General features: G+C 36.2%; 2 protein-coding genes across 5 annotated transcripts in view; one reads left to right on the top strand and one right to left on the bottom strand.

Moving 5' to 3' along the window:
* LOC6032667 (serine/threonine-protein phosphatase 2A 56 kDa regulatory subunit epsilon isoform) overlaps nucleotides 1-13335 on the top strand; it is a 63804-nt gene that overhangs the window by 409 nt on the left and 50060 nt on the right. For 2 of the 4 annotated variants that reach the window (XM_038250086.1, XM_038250084.1), the window contains exon 1: nucleotides 10322-10928. The exons of 1 other annotated variant lie outside the window; for it this stretch is intronic. The gene's annotated coding sequence lies outside the window, so the exon portion shown is untranslated. Of the gene's footprint in view, nucleotides 1-456; nucleotides 475-10321; nucleotides 10929-13335 lie in introns of those variants that run through there. One more of the 4 variants, XM_038250085.1, reaches the window with a different exon arrangement.
* Nucleotides 1-13335, bottom strand: part of LOC119765098 (40S ribosomal protein S14-like) — a 29231-nt gene that overhangs the window by 3362 nt on the left and 12534 nt on the right.

Genomic DNA, 13335 nt, shown 5'->3' with positions numbered 1-13335 from the left:
GAATCCGGAACCTGGTTCTTGATTTTTGATTGCTTCTTGTGGGCAAAATTCGAGCGCAGGGGAAAAAATTGCGTCTGATTTTTGCGGCTCCGCAAGTCAGCTAGGGAGAAAAAAGAAGGAAGAAAGGCAAGAAAACGAAGCAGGCCAAGAAGAAGGAAGAATCAAGAAGGTTGCTTGGATCTACGCGGAAATCTCCGCGCCGGAAGTGCTCGTTGCAGGAACCGAAGGAGGCTGCTTTTTTCTTAATTTCAGTGAAAGTTTCAAGTGTTTTTTTTTCTTTTCAAAATTTGACCAGTGAATAGTGGTTTGTGTGCAATTTCCGTAAAAAAGTAGAATCAAGCTAGTGTGAGTGATGGCGAGAAAAAGTTGACAGTAGGCAGGCAACAAAAATCGGATTAGACGCCCGAAAAAAAACTGCGACCACCTTCTTCCCGGATTACTTAACCTTTTCGTCCAGCCCCCAACCTCGCACAGGTGAGTCACTTTGCCCTCAACCTCGTTCCCTTTAACCACCCAACCCCCTCCCGCACTCGAAATCCCTTTTCAGAGACGGCAAATTTCGCACAAGTGACAGATTGTGCGGGGAAAGGTTCCTCCCCGGGGGCGGCCCCCCTCAAAACAGTGTGTGTAGAGATCTGCTGCCTCATCGCGGCTATCGATACCAACCAATACACACGCACACCCTCAAGCAAGCAGGACAGACTAGCAGCGCGCCTAAGAATTGCCTTTTCTGGGAGCGGCGGCGGCGGCGGCGACGACGGCGATTGCCGGACTCGCCGTAATTGGACCATCAAAACACATCCATCCTTGGACAGACACGGCAGGCTGTCCCGGAATCGAGCACATACGCACACACACAGTGGGAATCATAACCCTAGATTAACGAGCAATTACTTGGGAGCAAACGGAAGCGTGGGGGTTTTGGGGTCTGTCTCATGTCATATTTGTGGTGCTGGAATCTTGGTGGAACTAAAAATTGAAAAAAATCAAAGTTGTTCTGCCGTGACATAGCCGCAATGGCGTTGAATAACTTAGTTAATGTAAAATTAGTTAATCGAGAGGTTCTATTCTCTATGCATTTTAGGTACTTGAAATTCACATCCGTACTAGGGAAGCGCTGTTTCGGTGACCAATTTAAAGCACTTGTCCTTCACGTCGGTGTTAATGAAGCACTCATTTTGCTTTCGAAATTTCTGCATTTTAAAAACATTTTTGAAAATTGAATTATCAAAGTCTGTTTTCCAGAAACGTTCATTATATAAACTTTTTATAAAATTTTAACTTATCGTAAGCACCGAATCTAACTTAAAAAAACAACTTTCTTATTATTGTATTGCTCACCTTTTTAACTGTTACACAGTCCAATAAGATGTTGTCTATGTGATTTTAGTAGATTTTTTCCCTTTATTCCAGCTCCAAATTTCTCTTAGTTGTCACAATAATGGGCTACGCCCTAGTGCTATTTTTTTTTGTTTTTTTTTTTTTTAATTTGTCAGCATATCTCCTTGGGGATTTCAGACCCCCCAAATAAAATTATGTGTAAAATTTCTGCCTGTGTGGATCAATCGGACCGCGCACTGGACTCACAATCCAGAGGTCGCCGGTTCGAATCCCGAGGCAGACGCAAAAATTCTAAGTGTTAATATAGGTATTCGGTGCCCTCTCCCCGTGCCATACCTTCACACTTAGGAGACCCGGGAGGCGGAGTCTTGTCGCAAAAAGAACGATACACGTCTGTGGATCCGTTGACGAAACCGCAAGGTTTAAGAGGGCCACATTATAAGGTGTTACGTCGATTCCGTTTTTCCGTAAAATTTCCTTATTAAATAAAAAAATAAGAAAATCAAAACTCAGCGGCAAAATGTTTGACCATACTTCCCTATGGCTCGAAAATAGCAGGATTTTGTCCCATGAAAAATATAAAAAATTCTAGAAAATAAAAAACGCATGTACCTATTTTTCTTGAATAGTCCTCATCAATACCTACAACTTTGCCGAAGACACCAAATCGATAAGAAAATTCCTTCAAAAGTTACAGATTTTTAAATATTTACGTACTATTTTTGTATGGACAGCTGCCAAAATTGTATGGAGACTTGTATGGGTGCACCAATGACACAGAATAGCTTTTTTGGTCATAGGGAAGACCTCCAAAAAGTTTAAGCCTTATAAAATCCATTTCCTGTTTTGGTAGGGAAATGCGTTTGGGAAGCGCTAACTTTGTTTGGATATTAAAAGTATTTAGAAAATATTTTCAAATTTAGCCTTTATAAATAAAGAAAATAACAAGTGACCCAAGGTTGTTTGAAATTTAATAGAAAATTTCTGACACATTTTAAAATCCACCTCCGAGCTTTCGAGTAAGACGTCATTCAACGTCAAAAATGTTCGTTTTTCAAAACATTAGCAAAAGTAAAATAAAAAAAAATGTAATATTCGAAAAAAGTAGAGAGCCTATATGGAGAGTCGAATTGTTGCTCTTCGGGCTTCAATCTAGTTGCCAAAACAGGGTTCCAATCGAGCGACAAGACCTTGTAAGAATCAGGTTGGAATTATATTTTTTATCAGAAAACAAGTATTTTATCATCACACATTTTGTGAAACTTTTGTTTATATTGGTTATATCGACGCCAACATTTCAAAAAGCATCATGTACAAACCATGCATTTTGAGAAAAACGCATTTGAATGTTGAGCATCCATTTTCAATTCCCATTTTAATACAAAAGCAAAATAAGATGTTCTAATAATAACAAACGATGAAAAACGTTGCTTTCATTGATACTTGATCATCCAAATTCAATAAAACATTATTTCCGTCGTTTTATTTAAGAAAAACAAACATAACTCCTTTTGAAATCACCAACGTCTATATCACCCTGCTGTCATTGAGGGGGACGCTTTGTTATGATTCGTTTTTCTTCGCCGAATGTACATGGCGCTTTTTTCATGATGCTTTTTTTTCGTCACGAGGTTCATGTAGTCTTTTGTTTGACAGGTTGACAGGGCTATATAAACAGGGACTGCTGATGGCAGAGATTTTGTTTATGTTACTTTATTTAAAATCATGATTAAACAGACTTTACTGAAGTAACTTTTGCTCATTTTTGATGGAGAGGTAGCTTATTAGGAGTACTTTTAGAATATGCAATAACCCAGAAAGTGTCAAAATGTACAAGATGCCTTTTGAAATGTTACCGTCGATATGTGATATCTCGATTTTAGATCAAACATATTTAAAACAAATTCCAACCTTAAACTTGCAAGGACTTAGGTCTTTTGTTAATTTGATTTGGTTAACCGCGGTGGATTTTCTTGAAATAATTCGAACTGTCAAAAATCCACCAAAACATCTACCAAATTGATCACACAAAAAACTGTGGTAGAAAAGTATCCACCGGTAGATCCTTTGGTGGATTTTTGATAGTTCGAATTATTTCAAGAAAATCCACCGCGGTTAACCAAATCAAATTAACAAAAGCCCTCTTGTCTCTCGATTGAAATCCAGAGAATAACATTTCGCCTCTCCATATAGGCTCTCTAGAGAAAATATCAGAGTTTTTAATGAACTTTTGACTGGCAATGTTATAGAACTGAAAATTTTCACAAAGCTTGTCGAAGACATCAAATAACTTCATTGAAAACAGTTTTTGACTAAAACTATGTCAAATTTTGATTTTAGACAAGTTACAGTCCAGACTCGATATCCCAAGGCCTAGGAAAGATTTCATTCGGATAATCGAATCACAAAAAAATATTTCTTTTCGCTGTCTTATATTTGATTGTCGAGCGTATGACCCCCAAACTACTTTGAAGTGATTCAGAATATTTAATTTCAATATGGTGGGCAAAATGGCTGTGATTACATATTGAAAAAATCTCGTCATCTTTTTCAAAACGTCCTATGTACAAAGAAAACCCATGGCCCATTGGTTGCTTTGAAAAAAAAAATAGCTCTAGATTTGTGAACCACCACCAGGTGACTTGTTAAGAAAATGATCCAATTCTGGCATTAAAACTCAACTCGTTTCAATGAATCATCATTGCGGTTAATTTGACACAATAGGCCTTGCGTTACAAAAAAATCTTTTATTTTATGAAAAAAATCTTTTTAATAGAAAAAATGGTTTTTCTATCAACAAATAAAATCAATATTATATTTTCACGCTGACATTTCTGTCATTCGTTAAATCAAATTATCAAACTCTCTTAAATGTTATGGAATGTTATCGACTTTGAGGATTGAATAAAAGATATTTTGCTATATTTTGCAGCACCTCAAAAACAACAACATAGTCTATCGGTCATGGCACCCACTTCAACTGGGCTCGCTTAAAAACTCATAAAAAGAACAGAAAAAAACTGCCCTAATCAATCGTAGTGCGTAGCCAGGTCCGCACTATGCACACACTAAATTTACACGCCAAAAAGAACACAGTGTGCGTATGCGTAAATTGCTGGCATGCACCGCGATCAATGATTCTCGAGTTTTTTTTGATTAGGTCCTATAAACATATGAAAGACAATGGTTTATTGGTCCTTTTCAAAAAAAAACTCTGGGATTGAACAATAATAACAACAATAAAACGACCCAGAAGAACACCCACCGCGGTTCGGGAGACGTCAAAGTCGAGGAATTTACGCTCATATCGGCACTTAAGTTGCCCCTGCCGCTGTGTGAGTATGTGGAGAGTTCTCGCTCACACAAGTGTGTGTGTGAGTGGCGAGCTGTCAACAAAACGTCACTCACGTGAGACTCGAAATTTCGCCGCACCAACAACAACAACAACGGCACTAAATTTAATATTGTTACGGTATCTTACACAAACCCAAACACACTTTGCCAGCAACAGTGTGTGAAAGTGTTTGTATTTGCTCTTCTTCGCATTTTTTCTGCTTTCGCTGGTGTGTGAAATTACGCAAATCGTACACACGCACACCGAGAAGCTGAACTCGAGCTTCGTGTGGGAGAATGAGTGCCAGCTTAGAATGAGCGCTGGGTGCCACTAGAGTACGCTCCGCCATTTTGATTTTTATTTACATATTTGCCGTGGGTAGTAATTAGTTGGGTGTATTATGATGATCCGAGGCGGTTGCGATAATTAGCAGGTTTATAAGAGTTTAGCGCAATACTTTGATCTTGCTTTGGTAGCGCTTAAGTGGGCTGATTAAGGGGAGACTTTGACGTCGGAAGGAAAAAGCCGAGAACGAAGAGCGGTGACAAAGAGAGTGAGTGACCGAGTCGCTCACCGGTTGGGAGGTGTAGACAGGCAGGGCTTACATAATCGATAAGATTTAAAAAAAATATTCTAAATCTGACGATGAAATTGTTATTTCATTTTAAGTTTTTCCATACAAGTTACGATACCATTTTAAAGGATGGTAATAAAAATGAGTAGTTCAAATATAGAAATCTGTATTGACTATTCTGAATCTAAAACAAAACCTATTTTGAATAATTTTATATGATCAATTCAGAGTTATGATTTTTGGGAGAATATAAATTTGGAGTTTTTTTTAAATGTCCTATACATGAAATTAAACATTTTATTTATTGGACTTTGAAAAAAAAATCTCTACTCTTTGTATTTTTTGTATTTTCAAATGATCCAAACGTCTTTTTTACTTTACTTGTTCTTCAAAAATCATTGCTGCTCTCATTTTTGGGTTTCCTGTTTAACTTTTTCCATTTTTAGTATGTTCACTTGTTTTTATCTTCTCAAGTAATTTCTGATAGTATTGTGTTCGTTTTCTTACATAAATTGTTTTTGCCTGTTTTGTATTTTCTCATTTTTCATTTTTTTATTAAAATATTGCATTGTTGAATTAAAATTATTAAGTTATTAAATTATAAAAATATTATAATAAATTAAATTAATAAATGTATTTAATAGTTAAGTCATTCACTTATTACTTCCGCAGTAACAGTTCAATAGGGCGTATCTGCGTTTGTAAACAAGCAGTCTATCCCTGTCTTACTTGACGTGAACTGTCACTTGAGCAAAAGGGATAGACTGTTTGTTTACAAACGCGGATTCGCCCTATTGAAATGTTACTACGGACTTGTGACGAATGACCACTTTTCGGTTAAAGTCACCTTAATTTTATCTTATCTAATCAAAATAAGGGACCTTAATTCTATTAAAAGTAACAAAATTATTGAATTATTGAATTGGGCCGTTGCAAAATTTTTTTAAGTTTATGAAATTTTTAAATAACTAAAATATGACATAATTAAATCATTATTTAATTATCAAACTATTTAATTATTATTCAATTCAATAGTGTTTTTATTAGAATTTAACAGTTCTGCTACAGGATGTTACATTTGCAATTCAGAGATTTGGAGAACCTTTCAACTGAGATCAATTCATAGGCCTTTGCAGGGAGGGTACATATTTCTACGTTTAGATTTTGCTAGCTGGGTGCTCTTTTAAGAGAAAATAAATATTTAATTATCATGAAATTATTTATTTATTAAATTTTTAAAGTATTAAATTGTTAAATTATTACAGTGTTAAATTACTGGCTTATTAAATTATTTAATGATTAAATAAATAAATTATTAATTTATTAAATAAGACTATTGCATTTTACTCCAAGTTGCTGAGGAAATGAAAATCATGCTTGAAATTTATTTAGGCAGTTGCAAATATTTTTCAAAGTTTATATCGCCCTCCCCCCCACCCCTTCAAAATTGGTCTGAAAAATCAGGGGGCAAAAAAAAATTTCCAATGAACTTCTAAATTTCTATGAAAATTGAAGTCTAATCAACTGAAAACAATCTAAAATGCATTTTTCTACATTGATAATCATAATAGCATGTTTTGGCTTGGTTAAAAATGTTTTGAATTTTTATAAAATTCCAAAGTACAGCACCGCAAAAATTTTATTTTTCGCAAAAAATAAAATTTTCGTCAATACTTAGATATTTTGGAAACTAATGATGGCAAAACAACTGGACAGGTGTATAATGCATTTTAAAACACTTTTTTCATTAAAATGTTGAAACCATGGCTCGTAATTTCAATTTTTATACTTTTTTTTTTTATTTTTTTGCCCCCCCCCTCGACTCTGGTCAGAGTCGAGGGACATAAACTTTAAAAAATATTTGCAACAGCCTTATTTATAAATTATTTAATTATTTAAAATCATTAAATTATCAAATTATTCAATTATGAAATTATTTATTTATACAAATTTTAAAGTATTAAATATTTAAATTATTACAGTATTAAATTATTGACTTATAATATTATTCAATGATTAAATAAATTAATTATTAATTTATTAAATTATACCATTGCATTTTACTTTTAGTTACTAGTTTCTGAGGAAATGGAAAATCAGGCTTGATATTTTTTTTTTCTGGACTCATTGAATCCTGAAATGACAGAGACTTGAACTCTTGGCGGGGTTCTGTTCCCCGCCCTTTGGATTGGTAAGCAAAAACACGGGTCCCCCACAGACCGTTATTATGAAAAAAAAATTTCCACCCAAACCAAAGATTGGACATGGTTTCTGGGACCATTCTGCACCTCTGGGTCGAGTTTCAAAATATTTGCCGGCAGAAATTTCGAATACGGTCAGTTTTAGTGTTTTGAGTAGAAATTAAGGAGAAATCACATGTGAAATGCGTAGGAAATGATCAAAATTTCAATGTTTCAACTCCAAAACATTACTGGTCATGGTTTTAAATTGTATTAACATGTAGCAGAATGATATAACAACGATTTACAGCTCTGACTTAGCCGGATTAAGCATAAGTGAATTGACTTAAGTATATTATTTACAAGTTTATACCTTAACATTTAAAAACACTCATACATCAAAGAATTTTAAGTCAAGGAAAACTGAATTGCACAAAAATAACTTAAAATGGGGTGACTTTGAGCCAAGGGGTGACATTATACCAATTTTTACGATTTTATAATAGCCAGATAGCTTAACAACAAGCTCGATAAGCTTGAATTGCAAAGTATAATCGTTGCAAATATTGTTCTTATGTTGTCCTCTGCCATAAAAAGTTCAATAAGTACGCAACACTAAAAAAATAGATTAAGCTTTAGTTTCATAAGCCTTACCGTTTGACCCCGACAAGAGTTTTGGGACACAAGTCACATTGAAAACATACATCGCCTGTACATACTTGACTATACCGGGATCGGTGGTAGAGTGTTAAACGTGGTTGCCTCTCACCCCAGTTAGGCTGGTAATGTTGTAGAGCGAACAATTTGATTAGATTTGATTTGATATTTAACTGTACTATTTTCATGTTTTCATAAGATATGCCAAGCTTGTTGAAAGATTGATTGTGTTTTCACATTGGGCAGAAGTAGGTTTTGTTTTGTTGAATACATTATTAGTGAACGTTCTTGATGTTCAACAATATGTTCTTTTAAATTCTAACTATGAGTGTTTCAACATTAATCAAATCAATTATAAAATGTTATTTTATGACGATAACTGCAATGATGAAAAATAATTGGTTGGTTTGAAATATTAATCCAGTGGGAAGTTGTGTCATTAAACTTTTGCTAAGTATAATCATTACACAGGACAACAAAAATATAAGAGCTAAATGATAGCTGGAGTACTCTCCGGATTTCATTCGTAAGGTCGAAATTTGCAATGTCACAAACTTGCAACGTCACAAAATTTGTTTCCCTAATATTTTGATTGTTTTATTTGATTTCAGTAGGAATTGATTCAGAACTGAAAAATGTGAGCATAATTTTCAAATTTGGAGGATTCCAGGAGATTTTAAATTTATTTTAAATAATTTAATTTTAAATCATCACGCTTTATTCAAACAGAATAAGCAGATTTGCGTAGCAATATCATCAAATTGCTTTGGGGGAACATAAATAAACCAAATTAATCTGTCTACAAATAAATAAATTAACATAAAATTCAAGCTTATCAAAGCAATCTTTATGCGTTTATTGGTACAATGTCACCCCTTGGCTCAAAGTCACCCCATTTTAAGTTATTTTTGTGCAATTTAGTTTTCCTTGACTTAAAATTCTTTGATGTATGAGTGTTTTTAAATGTTAAGGTATAAACTTGTAAATAATATACTTAAGTCACTTCACTTAGGCTTAATCCGGCTAAGTCAGAGCTGTAAATCGTTTTTATATCATTCTGCTACATGTTAATACAATTTAAAACCATGACCAGTAATGTTTTGGAGTTGAAACATTGAAATTTTGATCATTTCCTACGCATTTTACATTTGATTTCTCCTTAATTTCTACTCAAAACACTAAAACTGACCGTATTTGAAATTTCTGCCGGCAAATATTTTGAAACTCGGCCCAGAGGTGCAGAATGGTCCCAGAAACCATGTCCAATCATTGGTTTGGGTGGAATTTTTTTTTTCATAATAACGGTCTGTGGGGGACCCGTGAAAAATGCTATCCACTTGACCTTGGAGCGAATGTAAGTAGGACTTGATAGGACTAGGAGATTGATATAGTAGATTTCAAGAATCGGAAGGGAATACAAGTTTGAATGTATGTTGAATTTCAGAACTATATAAAATTACATTTGAAGTGAGAACACAAGAAGAATTTCAACAATGCATCGTTATCCCTCGCCTAGGGTGGCTCCTTAGATCATTCACCTTCCCAAAACCGTCCAATTTCTAGCGAAACTTACTTGATGATACAGTCCGATTATCCGAAGGTTTGTATGGGACTTAGGATAATCGAATCACGAACAAAAATATTTTTTTTATTTTCTTACTTTTAACATCAAATTCGAGCTCTGCGACCCCATTTTAGTTAAATTTGAAAGGTAGATTGCCTATAAAATAAAAAAAACACATTTTTTCAATATTTCAACACAGCCATTTTGGCCGCCATCTTGAATAAAAAAATTCTAAATCACTTAAGAGTAGTTTAGGGGTAATTCTTTAGCTCAACAATAAAAATAAGATAACGAAACAATTTTTTGGTCGTGATTTGATTATATGAAGTGAAATTTTGTCAAGGCCTTCGGATAATCGAGTATGGACTGTACAATGGAGATTTTCCCTTATCTTCTTAAAATGTAGAGCATACACAATAGCCGTCTTTCAAACGGATTCCTTAGATTTATGGGACCTATTCAAATGAAATTCTAGATTTGTAAAATATTCTAAATATCTATAAAATATAAATAAAGATAAAATAATGTTTTGTAAACCCTCACCACCCCATCAACTATCTCTCAGAGAACCCCCTGTAACTCACTCTCCTGCAACTCCGGCGAGTAGTACGGCGGTGAGAGGTACGGTGTTCCGTGTCGTCGTCCATCGGGTTGTGAGGCACGGGCCAGTAGTACCTTGTAGTGGGTTACCCAGCATCGACTCGCGCTCGGTAGCAGCAGCAGCAAAAGTAGCCGAGAAGGAAGAAAAAAAAAAGTGCAAAAGAAGGAAGGACGGGACGACGGTCTTTTTCTCGGTCGGTCGGTCGAACGGTCAAATCCGCGAAGAAACCCCCGATTGCGGTGCGTTTCCGGACAATCCGTGGTTCCACCGGTTCTCGCTGGACTGCGCGCGCCCCTGCTTTTGTGCGAAGGAACGTCGCGAGGTGAAAGTTTTGAACCTGTGCCAGAAGTCGACGACGTCGCGAAGTTTTGTGGAGTTGGCCCCGTCGTTGGAAGATGCGGAAGATTGCAGGGAACGTGGCCAGGTCGTGGTAGCAGGTCTTGGACGCAAGTGATCCGTAGACGGTGTGAGGAATTTAGGAGAAGGTCGTCCGTCGTCGGGAACCCTGCCTTTAGTGATGCAATTATGAATAATTTTGACGTTTCGGGAGTAGTTTGCCCTGCAGCAGTGTAAAAGAAGCCAGACGGTGAAGATTTGCGGGTAGCGGAACCGGAAGGGCGAGCGGTGGATAGCACCGGAGTTGGGATACCAGGAAGGTCCCGGATCTACGCCAACGGGTAGGAATCGTTTCGGATTGTGCGATATTTTGCATCTGTCAAAATGTGTGTCTTCCCTTTTTCTTCCTAACCTACTCCTACTTTCCGACCGTGTGTGTGTGAATCCGTACGTCGGTCAGTCTGTCCGTTCGTTCGCCGTGATCCATCGAGAAAAGTTAGCAGTACTTTTGACGTATTTGCCACAATTCGGTGCTGGTGTTGGTTCCATCTTTGGGCCTAACTGACAGCTCGCCAACTCACCAATACACACACCCAAAACGTTGAGCTCTCAGTCACTCACCAGCAACTCATTCATTGATTGCCGAGCTGGTGTGAGTGAACTGCTCTTTACACAGTTTTTTTTTTGTGTTGCCTTTTTGCAATGACAGCACTTGTGTAGTAAACATTGGCCTCTGACCTCTGCTCGGTGCAAACTCTCTTCTTCCGACGACGGGACGGGACCGTCATCAGCACCGACTGAAGATGTGTAGCAGTCGTCGTCGGTCTCGGCCTACTCTACACACAACAAGAGCACTCTTCTAACCTTGCAACGGAGACGGGGGGCTTTACGAACACATTCGTGCACGATAAAATATACAGCACACAGAAAAAAAAAAACGGTAAAACGTCAAATTGGTGCCTACTCTCTACGGCCGATACGGCAAGACTCGGCGAACGCACGATATTCTTCCTCGAACGAGAGCGCTCGCGAATTACGCGTGAATTGAGCTGTCGATTGATTTTATTTTGGGGGTCTTTCCTGGTTTGTCTATTGATTCGAGACTGTTTACAATAGTTTCCGTTGAAAACGGACTGTGTGAATCATCTTTGGACATGCAAATGTTGTAGTCGTGGGACGATTTGTAGTTTATTATGTAGTCATTGGTAGAATAGTGGAATTACTCATCGTACTATAAATTAAAGTGACACTGTGGTAACAACATGAGTCAAACATGGATGTATTAGTGAACTGCACAAAATTTGACATAAGTGACTTTAGTGTTTTAGCATTCGCCATATGAAACACCTGATTAAGAATTTCGACTAGTCTAGTAGCTCTTATGAATAGACGGAATTGAAGCTTTCTTCTTGATTTGTAAAAGCTGGAACACTGAAAAATAGGGCTCTACACAGTAACAAAAAATTAAGGTAATATAACGTCTGGGAAGGGTACATCTTTTATGTCAGAAAAATTGTTTAATTTTTACTCTGAAAATGTGTAATTTTACCACTTTTCTGGTGTAATGTCACTTTTTCAGTCTAAATTGAGGTAAAATTACATCATAAAAAAAGTAATATTCATTCTTCCAAATTCACAATTTTTTTTACTGTGTACTAAATATTAGTTTGCCAGACAATTTGAAGGTGTGCCACAGAGTAAAATAAATTATGGTGATATTCAGCCTGATGGCAAGATTGTCAAATTGTATGTATGGGCCGCGATACTCACATTGGTTGGCCCGTGGACCCCGCTATTTGGTCGCTTTACCCCTCTGAAGCTAAATATAGGGTTAAAGACCGAGCAAATGTGCAAATGAAAAAAAGTTTTTTTTTGTGAAAAAATATTTTAAATTTTGTTTTCGATGAATAATTTTGAATATGCTTTGTAAAAAAATTAATAACTAGAAAAAATAAAATATTATCCAGCCTTTTGAGGACAAAGTCAATCGTTCACATTTTTGAATGTTAACTTATTAACATATTTTAGTGTTAAATGTCAATATTCCAAGAAGATAATGTCCAGCTTGTGACGATAAACTACTTTTCCTTTACTTAGAAATCGAATCCAGAAGGGAAACGATAACCAGCTATGTTGGTCCGCACCGGGTTCATGACTCCCATTAAAAAAAATAAACAATAAATAACAATTTCAAATTACAAACCTAAATATCAAATAAACTTATTTCCAAATTTACTCATAAATGGCCTGTATACTCTATTTTGTGCAATCAGTTTATGGAGCTTTCACCCTATATGGACTGTCAAAAGCGAGGTTCACTTTTTGACAAGCTTGCCACCAGTCTGGTAATATTACATCTGGGAATGGCTACATCGTGTATGCAAGAAAAGATGTGTAATTTGACCTCAAACGTTGACAACACAGCAAAAAATCCGATGGTAAAATCGCATGCAAAAGCATGCACATCACCTTCGTCAAAATAAACACTTAATATTACACACTGCATGTACAATTTTTGCAAAAACAAAAAAAAAGTTGCAACCGACGGGATTCAAACCCAGCACCCACAGCAAGGACTGGCGCCTTAGCCCACTCGACCATCAGACCGGTGGAAAGCAGTAAGGATAAACGCATATATGAGCTTGACATTTCGGTCAAGTAGGTTTCCCATACTGACGGGCTACATATTTCAAGGTGTAAAATTACATGAAATTGCATAAAATAATGCAATATTTATTTTACACCCAG

This window comes from Culex quinquefasciatus, chromosome 1 (assembly GCF_015732765.1).
Source record: "Culex quinquefasciatus strain JHB chromosome 1, VPISU_Cqui_1.0_pri_paternal, whole genome shotgun sequence".
NCBI classification, from domain to species: Eukaryota; Metazoa; Arthropoda; class Insecta; order Diptera; family Culicidae; genus Culex; species Culex quinquefasciatus.
Note: the sequence above shows the minus strand (reverse complement) of the source record. Positions and strands in the feature narration are given on the sequence as shown.